This window comes from Acipenser ruthenus, chromosome 20 (assembly GCF_902713425.1).
Source record: "Acipenser ruthenus chromosome 20, fAciRut3.2 maternal haplotype, whole genome shotgun sequence".
Classification (NCBI taxonomy): domain Eukaryota; kingdom Metazoa; phylum Chordata; class Actinopteri; order Acipenseriformes; family Acipenseridae; genus Acipenser; species Acipenser ruthenus.
Genome location: NC_081208.1, coordinates 23,711,121 through 23,725,507, shown reverse-complemented (window position 1 = coordinate 23,725,507; position 14,387 = coordinate 23,711,121). Strand labels below are relative to the sequence as shown.

At 37.6% G+C, this 14,387-nt stretch overlaps 1 protein-coding gene across 1 annotated transcript in view; it reads right to left on the bottom strand.

Moving 5' to 3' along the window:
• LOC117425746 (WW domain-containing oxidoreductase-like) overlaps positions 1 to 14,387 on the bottom strand; it is a 339,286-nt gene that overhangs the window by 35,767 nt on the left and 289,132 nt on the right. The window lies entirely within an intron of this gene.

Here is a 14,387-nt window from a genome sequence, read left to right as displayed (position 1 = left end):
GACCCCACTAGCTCAGTTAAAAATACGTCAGTCAATATTGTGCCTTTTGGTCCTTACCTTTGACTGACAGTTCTTAATTGGTCTTAAGTTTTGATCTTGAACATTGCAATAAACAGACTTGCTTTAGCAATTCACTTCTTTTTAGAGTTATTAAATTTATTTATTTTGTTTAGCTAAAATTACTTTAAGGAATCAACATGGGTGTACTGCAGTGAAAACTGTCTGGAAACGTTTGGCTATACTGTGTAACTCCACAGCTCATTTTCTGTTGCTGGAATAAATACTTCATGCATAGTCCTATTACATGCATATTCACATTATAACATACATGCTGTGCAGTTTTACAACATGCCTAGTTAAACAATGTAACATTTTATAGTTGCATAAAAAATAATAGTAATCTACATAAAAATGACATTTACGTTCAAAAGGTTTTTTCCCTTTCTATTTTTTAAAGTAGAAGTACAGTAGGCCATCTTATATATTTCGACCGTTTATTGGACCAAGCTTTGAATACTACATAGGTTCATTCATCAGGTGGATTTGAGAAAAATAGTGCAAATGTTTACATTTTGTTTAAAATGCCAGTTCAAAAAAAGTGTTGATATAACATTACATAGAAAAATATCAGTAAGACATTTTTATCCGACAACTGTTACTTTTAAAAGACCCCTATTTTAATGGTATAATACCTTTAGCTGTGCTTGTCAAGTGCTGTAGTTTAACCTCTGGCCCGGTGGGACCCCTCTGTGGACGCTGACAGCCTTATCTGAGGCACAGTGCCCTTCACAATAGAAGATGTTCAGAGATGTGTGCAGCTTTTCAACCTCAATGAAATTAAGTGGAGATAAAAAAGCAAGGGTTGACAGCTCCTGGAACCCCTTAGTGCTGTGTACAAACACAGTGACCCCTGTCTGAGTTCTGAGAGAGGATTGGAAAGCAAATAGCCAACTGCCAAGTGAAAAACATGTGTCCTTGCCTTGGTCAAACAGATATACCCTGCAATCTCAGCGTCTGTGAGTAAACAAAAGCAACTGGCCATGGGCACATTAAAAAAAAAACAAAAAAACTGAGCTGAATGGAAATAAAATCTGCACTGACTACCACAAGAACTTTTTTTTTTTTGCACATTTATCAAAGCTGTGAACTTGTGGCGTCAGTACTGTAGGTGATTTCTGTAAAAACGTTTAAAACACTGTTTGGAAAAAAAAAATAAAAATAAAACATGTTTATTTTATTACTTCCCATATTTTATTACTTCATGTCATATGAGAGGCATCTTTCTTCATTGCCTGTACAGTAAACTACCTTGCTGAATGGAAACAAAACGGCCTGCCATGAGGTCTGACAAAGCAGAGTGCACAGAATAAGCATGTCATGTATGCATTCATATCCTGTATACACAGCAATGTGGAATATAACACTTCACCGTTTAAACACTGGTGCCAAGTGCACAAGTGTAATCAAACTCAGACAATGCCTAATTCATCAGTGCATCTGTTCTCATCAATTTGTTTCAACTCACCTTTTACCCTTTTGTGTTATCTTTTATCCCTGTCAAGTCACTTTAATGGGACTTTCATGTTTTTCACACTCTTGCTAAATCCAGCACACCTGTTTTAGTGTCCTCATATGTGTTTCTGTCCATTTGCTTTTAACAAATCTATAATCTCCGTCTCTATGCTAAGTGTTAATTTCTCTCAGTTTTACATCAGAAATGAATAGCTATGGGAAAATTGTGCTTTAAGTAAGTATATCCTTTTATTATTATTATTTATTTCTTAGCAGATGCCCTTATCCAGGGCAACTTACAATTGTTACAAGATATCACATTGTTTTACATACAATTACCCATTTATACAGTTGGGTTTTTTACTGGAGCAATCTAGGTAAAGTACCTTGCTCAAGGGTACAACAGCAGTGTCCCTGACCGGGGATTGAACCCATGACCCTCCGGTAAAGAGTCCAGAGCCCTAACCACTACTCCACACTGCTGCCCCTTTCCTTTCTTATGTAATTCATTTTGGGCAACCTTCTCTACAGGGCTTAGCATTAAAGGTTTAAGATTAGCTCTGTTTGTCTTCTACGTCATCCTTCAGCTTCTGATAATTCATCGAAACACAAAAACCTTTAAGAACTTTATAAACACTCAAACTAGGCACATCAGTTCTCTGTCTTTCATTAGTATAAAAAAATATTTGCTTCAAACATTTTTGGAAAATTAGCAAACAAGAAGTAATGACTCCACCGACGTTGTGAACTGATTTCAAACTTGTGTGTGACGTGGTGTATACTGCATAGAGCATACCAGTAAAATTACATAGTATCATCTGGTTTCATTTTCTATAAAGGGTATCTGCTTTCTGGTAAATTGGCAGTGCGGTTAAAATGTACAATGCCTGATTCACAAAGAATACTGAAAGCAAATGTCAACATGTTTCTTTAAGGGAACATCTAAACAGTTATAATATCTGTATGTCGGCTTTATAAACAGTTTGTCTTTTCTGGATCAGACCCCTCCTAGCCTATGAAACAAATATTATACAAAAGACCTGAACCATGTGGCATGTAACAAACGACTGTGACCTATATAAGGCCTAGAGCAGTTAATGGTTAGTTGGAGATACAGTGTTTAGTAGGGGCGTGATAGCTGTTCATCTGTGTCTATTTTCTAAAACACAGTTTTCTACTCAATTTAAAATGCCAAATTTGGATGTAGCCTCATTGTTGTAAACCATTAAGTGACTAGGAGGACTGAAGATCAGTTGTTTGCCTTCTTTTCAACCGTCGGACCAAAGCAATGGGTGTTGCCAACCTACTAAACCCTAGGGACGAGGCACAGACTGGCATGTCATTGCGGCTCTCCTTGTCGGTCCTCTGCCAAGATCGTCAAATCGGCATGTGTTTGAAACAGGGAGCTTGTGAACGCATGACTTACTCTGCACTCCACACAGCACTGCCTTTACTAGATGAGACCCTGGGACCCCGTCACACGCATCATGTCCTATAATTACTGATTTGTCTACGCGCAGTTAGAAGCGACCAGTCACCAATAAGGGAAGACAACGATTGCAGAAGATCAGAGGTTCACAAAATAACTCTGGAATTAAAAGTTCATTAAAAACTATGTAATACATTAATAACATCATAATATTGTTTTTATTACATCTGTAATAAGGAAATCATATTGCATTTCCTACTCACCAGCTGAAAATAAGCAGCTTAGCTAAGATATCAATCCAATATTTCCTTTCCTTGCTCATAGTCCAAAACTTTAATTACTTCCACTTAATGATAGCACTTTTAATTTGCTGTATGCATGAGTAATAAGACAAATTAATGATGTGCAGTTTTTTAAACTGATGAATATCCCATCATCCTTGCTGCTGTACCTGTAAGTCAGCAGATGATAATTGTAATAATCATGGTAATAGTCAATTGCATTGCTCTGGTACTGTGGTTGTTGGCATTTATTAGTGTAAGAGCTGGCTTCAGACAGCCCCACTTCCCCCCCAGGTTTCCATTATCCTGATGCGTTACCGAAGGTCAGATCAAACCACAGTAAAACGATCATATTTATAAAAGCAAAGGTAACGGCAAGAAAAATGATGCCTGGGATAAATTTCTGTTTATAGAGAAACTAATGGATAGCAAATATCAATGTGTAATGGTGACACATTTATAGATCCTTTTTCATTGCCTCATTTATTTAAGCTCATAATTCCTTTAAAGTAACACTGTCCTTTTTTCCTGAAAATTCCCTTTTCCAGAACCTTTCTTTCTGGATGAATTTTATGCATTCAACCAAAGAAAATTGATTGGCTTTTTACTGTGGAAGGCTACTTCAAATTACATATTTGTTTGTGTCTCTATCTTAGGCTATAATTAATATACAACAAAGTTAAAAAACAAAACAAAACTAAAATAATAGATTTTTTCAACCACTGCAGTTGCAGACTCCACAAGTCTTCACAGACTGGACACAACACTAACAATTTGAGAAATAGATTTAAAGCTTTTAAGGTGAGTGTTTGGTATTCAGGATACAAAGTGACTCAGCAGAGAGAGTTAAGCAATAATAAGAGCCCCCTGTGCTCTGTACTTGCTTGAGCCAGTGGGAGAAAACTGAAGCAAACAAAAAATAGAATGACCAAATCTTCTCTGGCAGAATTGAAATATGATGTCTCTACACTGGAAGTCAACTGCGGGTCATTTTATAAGTGGACCAGCAATACTAATCGGGAGCAATGACGGAGAATACCTTTACCCTCAAATACAGAAGGTCAATGACCAAACAGAGGGATAACATACAGGCATGAATAGCATATTCCCTATCAAAATGTTTATCATATCTTTAACACTCGCCAGAGAGTGAGAAAAGATACTTACATCTTTCAACCAAATAAAATGGAAAATGGGATAAAGGGTGCTGATGTGTTAACTACAGAAAAAGAGAGAAAAAGGTTTGGGGATTTAGGTGACAAATCCATTCCCACACCATTGTCTTCTTTCAGAGCTTCAACTGGCCCGCTTAATCCACCTGCACTGATCCTATTGAAGACCAGCGAACTCCTCAGCCGGCGTGACATTACATATGACAAGGTTATCACTTAATATACTAACACCTACAAGATGATTTATGTGTCTCTGTGAGCCCCTTTCTCCTGCAACAATACCTATTTTCTGAATATGCTTGCCTAATTTTCTGCTCAGCTATAGGGCCCCTACTTGATTCTACAATTTTTAAAGGATAGAAGCTCTTGAGTTGTTGAAGCTGACACCCTGGGATCCTTCAAGAAGCTGCTTGATGAGATTCTGGGATCAATAAGCTACTATCAACCAAACGAGCAAGATGGGCCGAATGGCCTCCTCTCGTTTGTAAACTTTCTTATGTTCTTAAAAGAAGTGTTCTCTTCTGGCGGGCGAAGTTCACATTGGAGAGTATTTTCTTTGGCCTCACCAGTACAATGGGAAATCTGTCTTACAAGTGCAGTGGTACGCCTAAACTGTGACGCATTTTTCAGAAACATATACTGTCCTGGCAATGGGTTGTTTATTGCTTGCGTTGCCCCAACTCTGATCTCTTGGCGACTGTCAAGACTCACCTTGGGGCACTGACTGAATTATGGCTCATTCCTTAAGGGTAATGTTCCATAACAGGGTCCTTGAAGAACACACAGGACAGAGACCATGAGCACTTTTTTATGAAATGGCCAGTGAGGGTTTAGGTCTGACCTGCCCATTTCTCAATTACTACTACCTCTTATTCTTTCAGGAAAGTCTGTTTGCCAGAATGGTCCACAGAATCATCACCTCCTTGTGAAACATCTGATTCAACTATCTTCTAGTTAGTCAGATCTCTTGTCCTGCCCATTATTAGGGCAGCAGTGTGGAGTAGTGGTTAGGGCTCTGGACTCTTGACTGGAGGGTCGTGGGTTCAATACCAGGTGGGGGCACTGCTGCTGTACCCCTGAGCAAGGTACTTTACCTAGATTGCTCCAGTTAAAAAAACCAACTGTATAAATGGGTAATTGCATGTAAAAAAAAATGTGTAAAAAATAATGTAATTGTATGTAAAAAAAATAATGATAACTTGTAACAATTGTAAGTCGCTCTGGATAAGGGCGTCTGCTAAGAAATAATAATAATAATTATGGCTTGCAACAGGGAGGTGCAGTTTTTGCCATTTGCAGGGTTGCCATGTAGTTTATCAAATGAGGGACAGCTCATTTCCACAGAAAAAAAAGTGTACATTTCTTTTTTTGTCAAACACTCGTATGTTCTAAAGAAAAACATGCCACCTGGCAGTTCTTGTCTACAAATATTGTTGACGCATGTTCAAAAAACTTAAATAAATAAATAAATAAATAAATAAATAAATAAATAAATAAATAAACTGGTAACCCACAGTGGATTGTGATGTAAGTTACCACGCCTACCGGGGGGACGGAGAAAATTCCAACTGCACTTTATACCGGTGTACAGTAGCTACTGTATTAGGGCAGCAGTGTGGAGTAGTGGTTAGGGCTCTGGACTCTTGACCGGAGGGTCGTGGGTTCAATCCCCAGTGGGGGACACTGCTGCTGTACCCTTGAGCAACGTACTTTACCTAGATTGCTCCAGTAAAAACCCAACTGTATAAATGGGTAATTGTATGTAAAAAAAATAATAATGTGATATCTTGTGTAACAATTGTAAGTCGCCCTGGATAAGGGCGTCTGCTAAGAAAGAAAGAAATAAATAAATAAATAAATAAATATTAAGATTTAAAGGCTTGCATGGAATTAAATCAAGGACATATACTTGTATTGGCTTGAGTCTCTATCAAGTAACAGAATGAGTTTGAACCGTTATTTATAAATAACACTTGGGATATCTAAATCTAGCTAATTGCCAGCTGAGGTAGTAAACTGAAATGCCCTTGGAATAAATACAATTCGGGACCTTAATGTGCGTCTATATAAAACCAAAGTAAAAATATACTGAATTCACAATGAAGTTATGTGCATGTGCATATACAGTATGACTAGCAGACATGCCATACAAATAGCTACTGCTGGTGGATAGTTCTGCAAACATCAAAAGACATGTAGTGACAGCATAAAAGATTAAACCACGCGAAGGATTTTTGCGAACACTATCTAGTTTGCAGGAGGTTCCACCCCAAAGTAGACACTATTGCAAGGATTTGTTTACTGCAGTATACAAGGCCTTGGAAAGCACCAGCTCTCCCCATATGGCAATGTCACTCTGACCTTGACTTGAAATCGTTGTTTTCTTTGCTCCTGTTAACAATATCTCTCTGTGGCCCAGACTGTAAGATTAGAGGTCACACTGTGCTCAGAAATGATAGCTGGTAGCACCATGTCTTAAAAAAAAAAGACATTCATAAAATGACATTCAAATTCTACTAGTTGTTGCTGTCATTCCATTCCAACAATATAATTATTCCATAAAATGTATAATGCTAAGAACATAAAAGCTGCACCCACCTTCTTACAATTAGAGATATATCTATAGATTTTAACATCTTCACAATACAATAACACATTAGAGAATGTAACCAACTATCTTACTTTGATTTTATTTCTAAATGTGTAACTTTAACAGGTATTTTTGAGCCATCATCTTGCCCAGACCACTGCTAACAAAGATTTAAGAAAAGTAGACTTAATTGGGGGAGCCACACACAAGTTTCCCTCCTCATATTAACATTTATAAGAAAAATAAATCTTGTGTAGTTCCCAACACAGGTTCCTAAATATTTTGTTTAACAGTGACCAAGATGTCACTTTGTATATTTGTCGAACCCCAACACCATGAACTTAATTGTTTTGGCTGCATTGAAGAATCTTTTTGGGAGATGGCATCTTGTTCTTACTTATGTAGTACTGACTTAACTTTCACTGGTTTCAAAGGATGAGGCACTCTAACACCAAAAAAATAATCTGTCATTCATGGAGGACATCTTCAAAGCTCAGCTCAATGTTATGCTGTTTTTTTTCCAATAAAACCAATGTTAAAGCCAGGTTGCCTCACCATATTTCAAGCACAATGGTACAGAAGAGCTTTAGAAAAGCAACAAATGGTTATTTCAATGAAGGGCAAACTGTCAGCCATCAAATGACAAAAAATATTGTGTTTTACAGATATCTCATTTTTAAAGCCAGCAGCTGGTCCACCCCCCACCCCCAAATAAAAAAAAGAAAAATAAATAAATAAAGAAATTAATAAAGTAAATGGTCTTGCCAAATTGTCAAAAAGTAAGGTTACGCAGGGTCTACTTTGAGATATAAAAGAATATGGGTCAATAATCTAGAGTAACTGCTGTGTCCTAATTACAGTGATAACACACAACAAACCTGCAGCTTTCTGTTCCTCTATAAGGCGCCTTACAAATATTTTGACTGTTAACCAAATTCCGTCTTGCCTTGACTACACAGTGCATGGACATACTCACAATTTTTTTCCGCATACACTATCACCTTGTTCTCTGTATAGCTGGTCACTAAAAGATATCCCAGTTCCGAGAATGACCCACACATTACTCAGAAAGCCAATGAATTACTTCCACCAGAAAAAAGTCTGACACTGTTTGTGTGCCAGCTTCTTACAGTTCAGGGGACCAGGATAAAAGTTTGGTGTAAGCCTGATTACTGTTCCAAACCAAATGTTTCACACTTTCACACATCGCTACCCCAGAGTACATAATGAAATGTGACGTATCATGCAAAGTAGGTAATGGGGTGTGAAGTCATTAGTCCTGCGTCTTTTTTTCACCCATAAGTAACTTGGTGCTGAGTTTTGGGCTCATTAAGGGGATGGGATGGGTTAAGGAGCTGAGAATGGAAATCTAGTCTCATTTTATGGCATATCCCAAAAAAGTTACATTTTTGTGGCTGCATGAATGAAAACAAGTGAACCAAATCAGATTGCATTGTCCCATATAAAATGGTTCTCTCTGACACAGAATGGAACTTTTTTGGTCTGATGCTGGTTAACAACAGGTATTTTAAAGTCAAACACTATCAAATGTTGAGGTAAAACTATAAGGAACTAATTCAAGCAGACACCTTTTGACTAATGCCTTCACCAATGTTACATGTTATGCATGTGGCAATTCATACATAATTTCTGACAACTTGAACATGTTTTGAAGTAGTATGATAGCTGATCGTAGTGAACATACATAAATAAGGAATGCCAGTAGAACACTGTACATATCCACTGTCAAGAAAACAAATTACGCATTACAGGTGGCAGGATCATGAGAAATATAGGTCGCTATGTCCTTTATCCACAAGATAAAGCATAGCCAGAGTGTGTAGCATAACTTCACCTAACAAGTGGGTGTATTACATTTGGGCACCTCTGAAAATATATCCTTCAATACAGGCCAGAAATTAAACATAGGTCCCCCTGACCTCGATTCTGACCCCTTTAAAAATGTGCCCTAAAGAATTCCCACACCAAGTTTTATCACAATTAGATGAGTGGGGGGATGATGATATTCAAACTGTGCCCTAAGATAAACTCATCAAAGCACCAGTCAACCAACATCCGAGGAAATTTATAAATATAAACATTTTCATACTCTGTTATTTATAGACGGATGAAGAGAGACATTTAGGACAGCTGTCTATACTAGATCATACATATGCATAAACAGGTTTAAGAATACAGGAAGTGATAGGAACAGGCAAAGAGCAGCAGCTGCCCACCCATTCTGAAATTCCAGTCATTCCACCTTTCCATGTCTGCTACCAACCTTACTTCATCTATAAAACTAATTCCTAGAATACAGCAACCGGAGGTTGACACACCAAAGATGCAGAATTAAAATGATCCCTAAGGAGGATATACAGCCAATGCCACAACCAGAAATGCAGGTGTATATTCCCTTTTCCATAACTGCAGTCCCTTACACCAGGAACACCACAGTGGTTGCACTATGGGCCAGATTCTACATTACACTTTATTAAGATCCCCACCTACTATCAGGTTAGCCTGTTGACTGCTGCAGTGACGGCATTGAGTTGGCGTGACATAAACTCTACAAGATGCCTGAAGGAGCTTTCAACCAATCATAACTGAGTGTTCGGCTTCACTCTGGTCAAATGACAAGGTGTTCTGAATGTTGAAAGGTGTACTTAAGTTTTTAATTTAACATAAGTGGTTTCCACTTCAATTTTCAGGAACTGTTTAGTTTTGTAACATTTATAGTCTGTTTTGTCCTTTTAAAAAAAAAAAAAAAGCTAATAATGCTGTTCACTAGGGTACAAATTCTGGTCCTGGATTCTACCTTTTGTATGAACAGGTACACTTATCGTATCATACTGGCCACATGTTTAAAAAAATACAACAATAGAAGATAAAAAAAAAAAAAAATTGTAATTGTTCATTTTTGGATCGTTTGATGAAACACCTGAAGAAACCCAGACCCTGGTGTTTAATTGCTCCTAGAGGCTCTGTAACCTTTAATAGATGCTTTGAGGAGTTGGCACATGATTTGATAAACAGCTGTATTCCTCCGGCATGTGCATGGCTGAGAAAATGGCCCTGTCAGCACCTGTACGGCCCTGGATTTTCACACAATCAGGACGCAGCTGGTAGCCTGAGCAGATCACTTTCAAAGACAGGGCAAATCTTACCTTAACCAAACCACCAGCTGAAAAAAGAGACAGCTTGGCAGTGAATTGAGTCTAGGATATCACAGAGTGTCTGTCTGCTAGAGCCAGGGGCATGCTAAACACTAGCAGTGTTCCATAAAGTACACAACGTAGTACAATATTTAGTACCAATAGAGTTCTAATACTTATTGGATGGCAGTGTATACCTTTTCTTCACACAGGTCACATTAAAGAATAATTTAAATCATGCAAGATTTGCAGAAGAAAAGCCTAGGCAAATCCAGTACATGAACAGCAAATAAGTAAACCTATGGAATTTCACAGGCTGATTAAACCATCCCAAGGCATTGCTGGATTTAACAAAAATACTGTTTAACTAAGAGAAGCAGCACAGTTGGGCTACAGGGGTTAATATAAACCTCTGCCGCTTTACATGTGTGTGTAGAAACCCCTGAAGTGGCTCTCTAAAAGCCTGTCCAGCCTCCCTTAATTATTTTAATTGCAGTGCTCATGCCAAGGCAAAGAATTACCCCCCCAGGCTCTGGCTGCCTTACCAGGAGGCAGCATTGATGCTCAGATTAATCTGTCAACATGTGATGGAGCTGCAAGGTACCTGTCAACAATATTTCATAAGGAAGCACAGGGCGAGGTGAGCCTCTTACATAAAAAATGATAAGAGTGAAACAGTGACGCAGGAAGGGAACTGGCTGGCTGTGCTGGCCAAAGCAGGGTGTTAAAACAAATTGGCTATTCAGAAGTCTGGTTAGTACGTTACAGGTCAAAGTTAACTGCTCAGGTCCCTTCTGCCATTCAGAAAGGGGACATACAATTCTCTCTCTCTCTATTATTTTTTCATTTTAATATGCAGTTTGCTTCTATACTTTTTATGGGGTCAAACAGCCCCTGAACATTGAAACAATACACTTCATTTGATTGGGGCAATGCTCAATATATGTTCCTAATAAATTGACCATGTCCTTATCTTTACTTGGAATATACTTGTGGACAGATTCACTCTACGGTTATTTCCTGTGGAAAACCTGTACGCTGAAGCATCGACCACATTAAAGCAGGAATAATATTTCCTTATTTTATTCCATCTTCTATTGGTAGTTAAAGCATATTTCTCCCTCTGAGAGTGATGGGAAAACCACAAAACAAAGGCTTCCCTTCTGAGTTTCTCAAACACTATAGGAGGGCTCAGCGCTTGAAAGTATCTCATTAAAGCTATTGACATTTTAATTCTGTTGAGTGCATTTAAGATCTCTGAAATCAGTCTGAGCTGCCACAGGTTTTTGGTTGGTTAGACTTTATGCTACATCAGGCTTAACTAAGCTATCTCTTTACTATCTCTTTACTATTAACCTTGTATCTTCCAGTGTTTGTAAAAGTGGAGCTTTATTTCAAACTTACTTCCTAATACTGCAAATGACGGTTATTACAGGCTTGCATCACCTATGGATTTTAGTGCACAGCGCAACGCTAATATGCTTCCCCACCTCACTTCCCCACAAGTACCCTGAGGAGTCTTTTCAGACGCATGTTTTGCTGGAATTGTTTGCAAGCAAATCACACAGTACATGTAGAATCATACAGAACACAAATAATAGAATATTAAACAGGTTTTGGCTGGTGCATTCAGCTGGCTAACTTGATGATTGCATTCACTAAAACACAGGTCTGCTTCACTTGAGTATTGTTTTATCTAAGGATATATGATATATGATATTATAGTTAGCTGAACAATCTTGATTTAATAATCAATATAAACATTTTAGTCAGTGCATTTAGCTTCCCTTAAAATGTTTCTAAGCAATCCTTTTATTTTATAATTGAATTGTCAAAGCCAGACCATCTAATAAATATTCAGTATTCCTAACTACATTGCCCTTTTTTCTATATTGTAAGTATGACAATATATGGCCAAATGTGTTTACATATATTACATACTGTATATTTTCCTGCGTGTGTGTAAAATCCTGTTCAATCCAATGTCTAATGTATGTTTAATAACCTAAATAAAAGCCTATCTCAATAGTACATTCATAAAACAGGTAAATCTGCTCTAAAACATGCACTTGTCCACTGTATTTTGCATTGAATTAGGCACTATTAATAAAGGGGTCAATAAATCTCCACTGGGAGGATTAATATAGAATAAAAAAATGACAGTATTATATGTCTCAATACTTGGAGATGTGGAACTAAACAGATGGTAATAGAATCCCTACTGAGGAAAACACACATTGAAAACCTATGGCAAGTCATGAATGAACCATATGTAGGAGTCACAAGGATCAAGCTAGCAGTTCCATTAAGCTAGGCCAACTAACCTGCAACACCAGCATTATCAGAAAATGCATGAAGGCAGACATCTTGCTAAGAGGTTATAGAATTGATTTCAACCCAAATCTGGGTTTATTGGAGGCTGAAACACAACCTCCCCACTGCTGAAGAAAAGGTTACAGAATCTCAACCTCTGACAAACCCCAGCAACAACACGATAACACCCTTACCACACAACTGTGTGGCCACATTAAGTTATTAAATATTAAACTTTTATGAGATTTCCAGTAAAATAAATCTTCTGTGATAAAACTTCAAAGAAATGTCTGTTATTTATAGCATGAATAAAACCCAATTTTTCCGTGCACGGTTACCACAGCACTTTCCAGTTTAGAACGATCTCTCTCTCTCTTTCTTCCCATGAGCGTATTGAAAAAACCACTTCCTATAGTGGTAATGTGCTTTTTTAAACCACTTCAGTAACGTAATCATTAGTGTTTTTGTTTCACTCCAAATTAGTTTTGTTTTAATGGTTTTGCAACCATGTGTATATCTTTGTGATTAATTACTGTTTAGTTAGTCCAATACAAGGTATCACATCTCCTTCTCTTTGTCTATCATCTTTGGACTAATTCAGCCACCATTTAATCTATCAACGACTGTATCCTGTCCAAAAGCCATGTTTTTTGTCCAGTACTTATACCCTTTAACAGATAAAGTTAGGCTCATGCTGGGGTCAAGTTGAAGCTCATCTATGGATGATCATTAAAAGATGATGATAATGCGAGTCATATTTTTACTTTCCTTTCTAACAGCTGCTTTCTATGTTGCATTATAACGAAGAAAACATTATTTTTTTAAAACAAAGATTGTATAATTATAATCTGTGTCACTCAAGTACTTTCATTTTCTTTGACATTTGCAGTCTTATCCCAGCAATGATAATGATAACAGCAACGTTGACCTTTTGAGAAATCATGTGATACTGTCACCTTTCAACTTGCTAGCTCCACCTGCTTTGTGATTATGTATTGATGTCGGGGAAGAAAGCACAGTTTGAGAGGCCACAATGTTATGTGATCTCTCAAGAACCAGGAAGCAAACAGATGGCAAAACAAGCCATTTTGTCCCTACCTGATTAGCAAATATGTGTTCAGATTAAGATGATCATCTCCTTTATATTAAATTCTAACCCATCTGAAGTACAGTATATACACCTCAGCGCGCAGAATTAGGCAGGGATTGCCATCTTGCTGAGTTACTAGCGCTAAAGCATCAGCTATACCTACTGTGGGAACCCCTCCAATGACTCATGTGCATCCCTGAGGTTAACCTGAATCCCACCAAAACTGTAGGCGTTAAGATCTGGTAAGAGAGAGTGTATCTTGCACCTAACAATCTGATAACTCGTTTGCATAAGTGTGGGGCGTGCAATCCCCCCACAGACACTTCTGCATTTGCACGATGAGTGTGATATTCTGCCGGTATAAACGATTTGTAAAATGGGAAGATACTTAAGTATTTATTCCTCATAAAGATAATAGAAAAATGATTCCTGCAAATGAATACCTTTTATCTTGCCTGGCATAAAGTCTAATATGTTAATGTGTTTTTTTTTGTTTTGTTTTTTTGTATTTTTAAACTTGCTAGTTTCTATTTTGTTAATTTAGTTGCAAGAACTAAATTAGCTAAATATATGTTACAAATATATAGAATATACAGGAAAGAATTGTATAACCCAAATGTAACATGTATAGTTCTGTTGCTTCCTTATTCTTTCGCAACTCTAGTAAAATGATTAGATTACTTCTTAGAGAGCCACCGTGTGGCACTGGGCAATAGAGTAGCCTCCGTAATCCTATTTGTCAGGCTCTTAAGTAACAGAAGGCGCTCACAATGCAGTTTAGAATAATAGGGTACTGTACCTCAGCCTTGGCACATTGTGCACTAATTGCAATAGTGTGAAAATAA